The sequence below is a fragment of the Lonchura striata genome, chromosome 23 (genome assembly GCF_046129695.1).
Source record: "Lonchura striata isolate bLonStr1 chromosome 23, bLonStr1.mat, whole genome shotgun sequence".
Lineage (NCBI taxonomy): Eukaryota > Metazoa > Chordata > Aves > Passeriformes > Estrildidae > Lonchura > Lonchura striata.
The window spans coordinates 8,727,915-8,740,321 of NC_134625.1; positions in this window are offsets into that span (position 1 = coordinate 8,727,915).

The following is a 12,407-nucleotide window of genomic DNA, read 5'->3' on the forward strand; positions in this document are numbered from 1 at the left end:
AAGACATCAGCCTGGCAGCCTGGAGTGTAAAAAATCCCTCCCTTGGCAGCTCCTGCCGGCCTTATCTTCCCTCCCTCAGCCAAATTCCAGGTTAGGAGCTGCACAAAGCACCGTGAGGAGCTGCCAGGATTTTAATGAGCAGTTCCCACAGACACCTTCCTGCGATGAAACTCCGAGCAGGTGCACGGAGAGCTCCCAGACAAAAAAAAAAAGGAGCTCTATTTGCTCCTGGCTTGTTCAAACAGCAGCAGGTACAGAAATCCTCCCTCTCAAGCATCACTCCGGCCGGGAAGTGGCTTTGTTCGGCGAGGGGATTCTCGTGGAGAGCGGTTTGCTGCGGGATGTTTACACGGTGCTTCACAGGGGATAAGGAGTGCGCTGATAAGATAAGGCAGCAGCCGGGGATTTCAGCCGGGAGGGACTCGGGGATGGGAACTGCCGGGTGTGCTCCGCGGGCTGTTTGGGAAATACCCTCCTGCACCCTGCAGAGAGCACCGCTCCCTCCCCACCCTTCTCCCAGGCCCTTCGGGGAGAAGGTCTTTGCAGGACAGAAAAACAGGACTCGGAGGGTTGAGATTCCCAGGATTTCCCCCTCCCGGGATGGGATCCGGGGTGTTTTACCTGCTGTAAAGCCAACGGATCCTTTCCCAGCATGCGGGGCATTCCTCTGGAGGAGGAGATGAAAGGGGATTGTCGCTGTCGAGGCAGGATGGGAATGAGGAGACTGACTCAGAAGGTTGATGAGAGTAAAACTCTGATTTATTCAACATACCCTGCTCTTTTATACAGAGCTCTGTGAGGACCAAATCCATTGGTTCTGAAGTGAAAACAATCTACCGCATTGGTGCAGAGTGCTTGACGCACAGTGATAGAACAACTATAAACAATGTGAAAAACAAGAGAGATAAAGAATTAGTTACATTCTTCTCCAGCTCTTTTCCAGGCTTCTGCCTGGCTAGAAACTCCCGTTTCTCTCTTTGACTGAATCCGAGACCCACAGGGATCATCCAAGCAGCCCTGGATGGGCACGGGGCAGGGAGCAGCACATGGAGAGCCTGGTCCAGCACGGGCGACCCCCAGGCTGGCTGCACTGCATTCCCAGCGGATCTTCCCCTTTCCCAAAGCACGGAAAAGCCTGGAGGATTACACCCAGCCCAACACACCAGGGATGGACCCATCCCTGCAGATCCGGGCATCCACCTTCCCACAAAACCGTGGAATTGTGATAGCACCGCCTGCCCTGCTGAGCTCCAGGCACCCGCCGCGATCCCAGGGTGGAGAGGGGCTCATCTGCCGTGTTCTGGAGGGGTTTTCCAGCACGCCCGGATTTTTGGGGCCCCTGACACCCGTGTGTGGGCCACGGAGGACATCTAGTGGCTGGCAGCCCGTGCGGGGTGTCCTGCCCCACAGCACCGCCTCTGCTGGCACAGCTCTCCAGCCTCTCCCCTCTGCATCCTCTCCACCCGCATCTCCTCTCTCCGTGTCCTTTTCTATTCTCCATCTCCCCTTTCCATCCTCATCTTCCCTCTCCGTGCTCTTCCTCCATCTCCATTTCCCCTCTCCATCCTCATCTCCCCATTATTTCTCCATCTCCATCTCCCCCTTCATCCTCACCTCCCCTCTCTCCATCCCATCATCTTCATGTCCATCTCCCTTTTCATCCTCATCTTCCCTCTCCATGTCATTTCTCTATCTCCCCTCTCTGTGCCCTTCCTCCACCTTCATTTCTCCATCTCCATCTCCCCTCTCCCATCTCCATCTCCCTTCTCCCATTTCCATTTCCCCTCTCCCATCTCCATTTCCATCTCCTCCTCCATCTCCCCTTTCCCCTTTCCATCTCTACATCCCAACTCCCCTCTCCATCTCTCCTCTCCCATTTCCTTCTTCCCTCTCCCATCTCCATCTCCCCTCTCCCGTCTCCATCTCCACGTCCCCTCTCCATCCCCCAAGCTCACACAGATCCCCCAGATCCCGGGATATCACCAGGCAGGGATGATGGCTGTCCCTGTTCCATTCCTGAAAGGGGAAGGGGACGGGCTCAGCCCCTGTGGCACCCTCCCAGCCACAGCCTGGCCCCAGCAGGACATGTGGGGGACCCCTGGGACGCTCTGTGGGGTGGGAACAGGGATGCAAGGAGGGGTGAGCACCTCCTGTGTGCTCCCAAGCTGGTGCAGGGCACGGGGATGTCAGGATAAGGGCAGCTGGGATGGGCCTTGTCACCCTGGCACCAAGAGTGACACAAGAACAGACGAGGATGCAGCGTGAAAAGGAAGAAAAGAAGATTTTAATGGAAAAGAAGAAAAGGAGTTTTTAATGGAAAGGAAACTTCAGCTTAAATAGACTGACACGACACATTAGACTTGATTGGTTAATTAATAAAAACAACTTCCTCACACACCGTTCTTGAGAGGAACAGAAAAGCAAGGTGGAAAAACACCACCTGCAGATGGTTTGGACTAACAAGTGATCACATTTCTACAGCTCCCTGAAAATTCTCACAAGGCACTGTGAGAAACGATTGCTGTTTCCCTCTGCCTGACCAGGCTGCATCCACAGGGCCTGGCAGAGGTGGCCCGGGGAAGGAGGGATTTGGGAGGCCAGCAGGGCTGCACAGCCTGGGGGGCCCAGGAGGATGCTCAGAGGCTCCTGCTCTAATAAAAAAGCGACTAAAAGTGCCCTGGGAGGGACATCTCCACTTGTGGCTCACTTTCCCTCGCTGGACAGGCAGGATGTGAGCACTGAGGGCAGGAGAATCAGAGCACCAAAGCCTCGGGAGAGAGATGTGAGACCCAGCGTGTCCCCAACGTGTCCCCAGCGTGTCCCCCTGCCAGGGCAGTGCCCCAGGGAGCCTGGAATGCAGGAAAGGCCATTCCCTGCTCCAGCAGGGAGCTGCAGCTTCCTCTCCACCCCTTGGCTGCCCTCCCTGGGTGCCAGCCAGCCCCGGGACGCCGCGCAAGGCTGAGCTGGGACTTGATGGAGCCTCCAGCTGGAGTGCAATTAGTGTAATGAAGGGCAGGCAGGAGAGCAGGCTGGGCTCCCTGCCTTGCCCAAGCTCCAGGTGCTCCCTGCCCTGCACAGCAAGCAGCATCCCTTCTTCCCAGCCTGCTGGAACCCAGGAATGTTTCTCTGCCTGCCCTGAGATGTCCTGACCCCCAGGAGAACGCTGCTTCATCCACAGGGAGAGCTTCCAAGACTTTGGGATGAATTGTAATCTATGTGTGGGAAATAGACAGTAGTACTGCTTATCACAGGGTGAAAAACTTGGAGTTTTGGGTTTTTAGTTTGGAGGTGGATCAAAGACAAAATGAAGGCTTTTGGGCATTGTCTGATCTCCTTCTTGTTCTTCATCTGCTCCATTTTCTGCAGTGTTGGGGGCACGGGGAAAGAGCTGCAATACAGATGTTAAAACAGAAAAATAGTTATTGGTAGAAAGGTAGAAATAAAGCACGTTCTGAGAGTTAATTGGACAAAACGTCTTTAAAAGACCTTGAACCTGAGTGTCTGGTGACTTTTGCTGCCTTCGCTTTGCACGCTAAGTCTGAGATGTAGACGGCGTGCAGAACTTCTGAAAAGAGAAAAATAAAGCCTAAAGATGGAAAAACCAAGAGTCCTGCCTGTCTCTCATTCCTGGCACATAACTTTTTGGGGGTCTCCCCTAAAAGAAGACCCACGAGGGAGATTTCTACACCTGCCCCACTCCCTGGTGTTCCTGCCCTGCTCCCTGGGAATCTGCCCCATGATTTTCCCCTCTTTCACAACCATCCCACCCACGAGGAGCTGGGATCCTGCTGGAGGAGCTGGGATCCTTCTGGAGGAGCTGGGATCCTGCTGGAGGAGCTGGGATCCTGCTGGAGGAGCTGGGATCCTGCTGGGGGTGCTGGGATCCTGCTGGAGGAGTTGGGATCCTGCTGGAGGATCTGGGATCCTGCTGGGGGGGCTGGGATCCTGCTGGAGGAGCTGGGATCCTGCTGGAGGATCTGGGATCCTGCTGGGGGGGCTGGGATCCTGCTGGAGGAGCTGGGATCCTGCTGGAGGAGTTGGGATCCTGCTGCTTCCCTCGGGTGCCAAATTCCCCTCCCATTCCTGCAGAGAGAGAGATGCCACCGAGTCCAGAGAGAGCTGGCACACAGCAAATCCTGCCCTGGAGGGCTCGGGGAGAGACTGGCAGAGATGGACAGGAGGGATGGACAGGGATGGACAGGAGGGATGGACAGCAGGGATGGACAGGGATGCTGTGCCACCCACAGCCTCACTTTCTGCCCTGACATCGAGTCAGGTCCTGTGGGGGGGTTCCTGGAGCTGGAGAACGTTCAGAGGTTTTTCTGCTGGGTGGGAAGAGCTTTTTCTGCCACCACAGCAGGCAGGAGTGAGGCAAGAGGCCTCAGAGTGTTGCCAGGGTGCTGGAGCCTGGTGGGGGGACTTTGGGCTGCAGGGAACTGCCCAGGATGGAGGCCCTGGAGCTGGCTGAAGGTGAGGGCCCTGCCATCCCCCGGTGGGGCTGCAAGAGGCACAAACAGGTGCTGAAGGAAGGCCCATGAGCTCAGTGCCACTGACGTCAGTGCTCAGCTCCTTTCCAAGGCAAACATCAGACATTTTCCATCCAACGCCGCTTCCCTGGGATGCCAAATTTCCCTCCCATTCCTGCAAGCCAGGGCTGGTGTCCACATGCTCCTGCTGGGTTACAGATCCCTTCCCAAGCCTCCACCACGGAGCAGCCCTGGCAGGGCAGATAAGGGAGCTGGGAAGAGGAGCTGTGTCATTTCCACCTAAATCCCATTCCCATCTAAATTCCAGCCACCAAAACCCCCGCTCTGCACTGCTGCCTGGAGAAAGGCAGCCTGGCTGGGCTGGCCTGCAGCCTGCTGATCCTGCTGGTTTTCCCTGGAAAAGGGGACGGCATGGCACGCACACACACACACACACACACACGGAGCTGTTTCCCAGGCAGCTGCCACCACCCTAAAGCCAGAGGGTGGGATTGGGCTGCAGAGGGATAATGCTGACCCAGGACTGCAAGCCCAGACAAGGCAGCTCAGTGCTGCTGCTGCTGAGTAAGAGTGCTGGATGCAAAACCCTCCCCGAGGTCTGGTCCTGACCCTCCACCTGCCTCAGCTCCTGTCACGTTATCCTGAATTTATTGCCATGGGTAAGGCAGCTTCAAACCCCACTTCATGCTCTTATCTAGATTTTGTATTTATATTTGTATTTATGTCCCAGAATTGCTCTGATTTTTTTTTTCACTCCTTTTCCCAGGGTTTTCCCTCTTCCTGCTCTCTCCCCCCTCACCCCTGCCTCGTATTTCTCTTGCTGCCCAATTTTTTCATTCTGTATTTAAGGTGGGGAGGGAGAGGGGGGTAAATCAGGAGCCACACGTGCAGGCACACACACGGGCTGGATATTTGTCTTGCTCAGTCACAGGGTGAATAAGTGTCCTTGTTCCAACACGTTTTCCCATTTCTCTTCCCAGGGGCTTTTCAGAGCGAGAATTCCTCAGCACCAGGGCTGAGCTCACTCTCCTTTGCTGGTGCCTCGCTCCTCAGGGTTTCCCCCCTCCTTTTCCTGATTTCCAGGCACACAAAGCCCACCCAAAGCCTCCCTGTGGGGCAGCTGGAGCTCCCCAGGTGCTGAGCTGGCTCCAAAGCAGGGCCAGAGCACTGCTGGAGGTTTCTGTGCAGGGCAGGGCCGGGGGAGCAGGAATTTCTCTGCTGGGCTTCTCCCACGTCCATGGGATAGCTCAGCCCTGCCTCCCACCCCTCTGAGCCTTCTCAGGAGGCTTTCCCAAGAGGTGAAGGAACATTTGGGGGACACCCCGGCCAAAACCCCAGAGCTGAGCCCAAAATCCACGGCTTTGCCAACATCCAACATCCCAGCTCCTCACCAGCACGGGGAGGGGAGGAGGCACATCCCTTCCTCATCCTCAGCTCTCCTCTCCCTGCCACCGTGCCAGGCTGCCCAGTGACCTGGGTGGCTCGGGAGGTTCTGTCACAGGTTCTGTCCCAGGGCAGCTCCTGCCAGCCCACGGCCTGCAGGGATGCTTGGCTTGGCATTGCCAAACCCAGAGGATTTCACAGGATTTCACAGGAGACTCCACTAACATCTGCCTGCCCTTTTCCCTCTTTCCCTGCCCGGCCTTGCTCTGCTGCTCTTCCTGCTGATGATTGCCCATTTTGTCTCCAGGCTGGGCTCTGAGTCACAAATCACAGAATCACAGAATCACAGAATCACAGAATCACAGAATCACAGAATCACAGAATCACAGAATAATGAGGTTGGAAGAGACCTCTGAGATCATCAAGTCCAACTTAACACTTCACTAGACTACAGCACCAAGTGCCAAGTCCAGTCTTTTTTTAAACATATCCAGATATGCTGATTCCACCACCTCCATAGGAAGACAATTCCAGTATTTTATTATTCTTTCAGTGATTATTTTTTTCCTAATATCCAACCTAAACCTTTCCTGACGTAGCTGAGGCTGTGTCCTCCTGTTCTGTCACTGCTGCCCGGGGGAAGAGACCGACCCCACCTGTCTGAACCTCCCTTCAGGAGCTGTGGAGAGCAACGAGGGCACCTCTGAGCCTCCTCTTCTCCAGGCTGAACAACCCCAACTCCCTTAAATGTTCCTCACAGGGCTGAACAAGCTAAACAACCCAGGCTAAACAACCCAGGCTGAACAACACCAACTCCCTCAAAAAATCCCTTCGGCTCCGCTGGCTGGACCTCACCAGGGAGCTGGGCTGGGCTTTTAGGGACTTGTGGAGCAGCAGAGATGCTTGGAGAGGCACACAGAGAGCCATGGAGGGAAAGGAGAACCTTTAGAAAGAGACTAAGGAGGAGCAAGTGGTGATGTTCCTTCCCTCTTATCACCCAGAGCTCTTCCCAGCTCCATCATCACACAGCTTCTGGAAATCCATCACAAAGAGGTGCCTCAACCCTTTCCCGGCCTGGGCTCCATCCCAGCCCCTCTGTCCCAATCTAGGACCCCAGCAGGACGAGCTGAAGCAGCAGAGCTCCTCGGAAGGAGCAAAGCTGTCCCTGCTCCAGATGTGCCCTGGGCCCTGCTCCAGATGTGCCCTGGGAGCCTTTCCCGTCCTCTGGCACTGCTGCAGAACTTCAGAGTATCTCCCAGAGCAGGCAAAGAAGCTCTAGGGGGAAAATCAAGTTTTTAAGCAGAGGGACAGAGACAAAAAGGTTTCTGTTTGGGGATTTCCAGTCTCTGGATTTCTGGGAAGCCAAAGTTTCCCAGCTTTGGCAGGCTGCACTTTCCTGAGGCACACGATGGAGATGGAATTCCCTGGCTTTGCACGCAGGGAATTTCTCGCTGGGATGCAAATCCAGAGAGAACAAAACTAACAAAGGGATTCCTGCTGCTGGGGGCAACAGCAAATTATGCTGAAAGCTATAATTTCAGATTGAAAAGAGCATTCTCAGAGGAGATCCTGGGGGCCACAGACCCTTGATAGCAGCTACAGCTCAGGACCAAAACTTTTTGTGGAAATAAAACCTCTTGCAGCCACCCAGATCTCAACAGAGTAAGTTCTGCCAGCTGCAGGATAAAGAAAGGATAAATAAACAATTAAAAGAGCAGAATGTTTTGTAAGACTTCTACAACCCCCCTGAAAGCATGAGAGTCTATAAACTATCAATTTCACATAAATAATCTCTCTCTCTTGCAGTGTGCTTTGTTCCCAGAGCACTTCAGAGAGCCTGGAGCAGAGCAGAGTCTCCATCTCCCAAATTCGAGTGGGGAACCATCCATGAAATCCCAGCTCCAGGGTCAGAGCCTGAAAACTGCCAGCGACCACCGTCCCAAGAAGCCAAAGCAGATGGCAAGAAATCTCCTTTTCCATCCCAGCTGAGGAATGTCCCCTCTGGTCCCAGCTTTGGGGCTGGTGTTTTAGGGCTGAGAGGTGCAGCCAGCCCCACCCAGCCTCCCCCTCCAGTGAAAAGGAGGTGGGAAAGAAAACAAAAACTCCAAACTCAACGGCACGGAAACCAAGTTAATCATCAAAGTGTGTGTGGGGGGGATCCTTCCTGGCCTCAGCAGGCAGCCAGCAGAAGTCTTGAAACGCAGCTTTAATTAATTAATTATAAACAACGTGAACGTGGTGCAACAAGCCCCGCGAGCACGTTGAAGGCATGCAGGATCCTCTGCACAGTTATGCAACGTGTTGATGGCTGCAGAATCCTGGATTCTGGGGTCCAAGGCTGCTCCAAATCTGCTCCCCTATTTCCCAGATGTTATTTTTAATGAGTAAATTCACCCTTTTGGATCTGGCATTGGTCTTTAACTCAGGCTCCCCTCTGTCTGTCTGTCTGTCTGTCGGAGTCCAGCACATCCCTCTGGCTGTCCCCAGACCCTGGCAGGGGCTCAGAGACCCTGGCATGAAGTCAAAAACCCCTGTGGTTTTTCTTTTAGCCTGTGGAAAAAGCTGCCAACTCTGTATGAGGAATTACAAGCCACAAGGCTTTCAGCAGTGTGATATTTGGACTAACACCAGGTGGAAAAGGAGAATTTTTGGATTTTTACAATATAATTCAGGGAGTCAAGATGGAGGAATCTGGGCATGCCCAAGCCTTTTTCTCCTTTGTCTTGCCCTCCATGCCTTGGTGTGATGGTGACGCTTTTCTGTTGGTTTAAGGTAGAGATTCACAGCCTAACATAGGTGATAGGTATTGGTAAAGAAATTGTAAACATGGACATAGTTTTGAGCATATAATGTGGGAGCTGCTTGAGGCTCGAGGGCAGACTTCCTTTCTGGACAGAGCTTGGCAGGTCAGAAAAAGAATTTTATTGATAAGAAGAAATAAACAACCTTGAAAATGCAACTGGAAGCATTCCAGGCTCCTTTGGCTACAGGGCTGGGGAAGCAAAAACTCCTTACAATCTCTTGGGGTCACCCTGACCTTCAGGACTGCGACAGAAATCCACATCCATCTTCTGATTTAATGCTGAGCTGGGGATTTGCCCTTTTCCAGACTCAGCACAAGCCCTGGGAAGGGGTTGTCCCCCAGGCTGCACAAATCCTCCGCGCTGTCACACCCCTGTCACTGCCTCACCCAGTATCGCTCTTACACAACAGGGCACTCGTGTCCTGCCTGCAACTTCTGCCAATAATTAAGATTCCCCATGGTCCTGCTCATAGCCTGCAGGCCTGGTTCGAGCCCTGCAAGGGTGTTTGGCCTGTGTGGTACCCTGGAGGAGCTCCTTGGATGCTCACAGCGCCCTAAAAGTCCAAATCTTGGTGTGGGAAGCCAAATCCTGAGCAGGACTTGACAAGAACAGAACCAAATTCATCCCCCAGATTACTGAAATCTGTTGGTTCAGCTTTGCTTCCCTTCCTACCCCAATCTAAGACATAAAAGTGATGGTCAAATCATCACAAACATCTGAGCTTCACTTCATGAATATAAATTGAGTCTGTCTGCTGTAAACTGAGTCCATCTCCTCTAAACTGAGCCCATCTCCTCTAAACTGAGCCCATCTCCTATAAACTGAGTCCATCTCCTCTAAACTGAGTCCATCTCCTCTAAACTGAGCCCATCTCCTCTAAACTGAGCCCATCTCCTCTAAACTGAGTCCATCTCCTCTAAACTGAGCCCATCTCCTCTAAACTGAGTCCATCTCCTCTAAACTGAATCCATCTCCTGTAAACTGAGCCCATCTCCTCTAAACTGAGCCCATCTCCTCTAAACTGAATCCATCTCCTCTAAACTGAGTCCATCTCCTCTAAACTGAATCCATCTCACACAAAGTCTGCAGGGGAAGGGAAGGCTCCAGGGACACCTCATGTGGATTTCTCTCTCTCTCTCGGGGTTCCTGAAGGTCAGGGTGACCCCAAGAGAGATCTGAAAAGAGTCTTTGCTTCCCTAGCCCCAGCGCAGTTAAATTAGGAGTCTTGGAATGCTTCCAGTTGTGTTTTCAAGGTTGTTTATTTCTTCTTGTCTATAATATTTTCTCCCTGACCTGCTGAGCTCTGGCTAGCGAGGAGGCCATAACATTCTGCGTGCCCTCTCGGGTGCTGCTTACTTTTTATATCAAAAATTACATATACTATGTTTACAATGTATTACAAATACCTAACATTTATGTTGGACAGTGTGTCCCTACCTTAAACCAACAGAAAAGTGTCACCAGCACAGCAAGACATGGAGGGCAAGGAGAAGGAGAAGAAGGCCAGGACATGCCCAAATTCCTCCATCTTGTACCCCCTTGAACCCCATTCTAAAGATCCCCAAATTCTATCTTTTCCACCCTGTGTTAGTTCAAATATCACACTACTCAAACCCGTGTGGCTTGTAAGTCCTCATACAGACTTGGCAGCCTTTTCCACAGGTTAAAGTTGAAGCCAGAGATGTTTTTGACTTTGTGACAGGGTCTGGGGACAGCCAGAGCAGCCAGAGGGATGTGCTGGGCTCTGACAACCTCCCTGTGGCTTTCCAGTGTTAAGGAGATTTATGAAAAGTGGCGAGAGGGACTTTTTGGCTGGGTAGATAACAACAGGACAGTGGTTTTACACTCAAGGAGGGCAGGGCTGGAACAGATGTTCGGAAGAAATTCTTTACTTGGAGATTGGTGAGGCCCTGACACACAGCAGCTGTGGCTGCCCCATCTCTGGAAGTGTGTAAGGCCAGGTTGGAAAAACCTGGGATAGTGGAAGGTGTCCCTGACCATTCCAGGGGTGGAATGAGAGGGGATTTACGGTCTTTTCTGTCCCAAGCCACAAAATCACAGCTCAGAGTCTCTGCAGAGCTTCCCTCTGTTCCAGGAGAACCCACTGACCCCCGGCATGTGCTGCTGTGTGAATGTGATCCCCGTGGGAGCACAGGGAGCCCTGAACTCGTTCTGCCAGCTCTGCTGCCACCCTGGGAGCTGCTTTCCTGCCCTGCCATTGCCCAACGCTCCCCACACGGCAGCTGGGATCATCCCCGAGCTCCCCAGCAGCAGGAACAGCCCGGCTGCTCCTCGGCGTCGTTTGCTGGGCCGGGTGTCGGAGCCGGGTTCAGGGGCTCCGTGTGGTGGAAAAGTCTCTCCTCCAGCCCGAGCTTCCAAAGAAAACTCTGCAGTCTCTGTTGTTGGTCTCAAGGCAGTTTATTGCAATTTATCTAAAAGATTTTCTCCTGGGGCTGCTGTGGTTTGCTCACAGCTCAGGCAGAGGCACACACACACCCTGACATCCTCTCTGACCCCGACTGCTTCTTCTCTCCCGCCCAGGGCTGCTGCTGTCTTTTATATGGGACATTACGTGTTACATGGGTACAGTTTTCCCCAATGCCTATTACCTATATTAAATGGTGCTTTTCTATCTTTTATATGGTTCATTACGTGTTACATGGTTACAGTTTTTCCCCAGTGCCTATTACCTATATTAAATGGTGATTTTCTACTCTAAACCAATCTGTGAGTGCCAACATCACCAAGAACATGGAGGTAAGGAAGGAGAAAGAGGGAAGACAGGGCAGGCCCAAATCCCAAATCCATCTTAAAACCTCTGACCCCCATGGACAAAACCAAAACCCCCCTGTACAGCACTCAAAAATTCTTCCCTTTAGTGACTACTTCTACTCTAATATCTAAACTTTTGTGACTTCTTGTTCTTCCTGCAAGGCTGGTAACTCATTCCATGGTTCAAACCCAAAATCACAGCTGTTTCCAGCTGTGCCAGGGTCTCAAATGCTTCTGACCTGGGCCCGGAACCTCCAAAAATGTCTGAGGGACATTTTGAGTTCCCACAGCCGGGGATTTATTTCATGTAAAGGTGGAAGAAATGAGAAGGGGCTGGGAAAATGTGAGAAGTGCAAGGCGCTGTGGATTAGTGGGCAGAGCACGGAGCAGGCGATTACCAGGCAGGTTCCCTGCTCCTGCTTGGCTCGGAGTTGTTGTGAGAAGCTGGGCCAGTGAATCATGGGCTGGTTGAGCTCATTCTCTGACTCCCCATGACTTCATCACTCGCTGCTGTTTGAAAACCTGCTCTGGAGCCTGTCTAAAGGAGTGCCCCGGGGTTGGTTTAACTGTTTCTGCTCTATTTAGTTGGAAGTGGACCCAGTTTCTTTCACTTTTTCATCCTGGGGAGATTGGTTTTCCAGCACCGACCATGTGCAGTGATGTTGCAGAGTGGAAATGTTTTAATAGAACACCCAAAACTTTCTGGTACACTGACAGCAAAATGAAATTCTAAACAACCAACAGCAGCATCATGAGGTATTCATAAAAAAGAGCAAGGGTTTAGAGAGGCCACAACCATAAAAAATAAGAAGATGCAAAAGATGAAAAATAAGAAATTGTGAAAGAGAAAAAATAAGAGAAAGCCAAAAGGCTACACAGCGATTTCAGGGGGAGAAAACTTTCATTTTACTGAAAAATTTGCCAGCTCCCCAGTGCATGCCTCAGTTTCCCTAATTGCTAC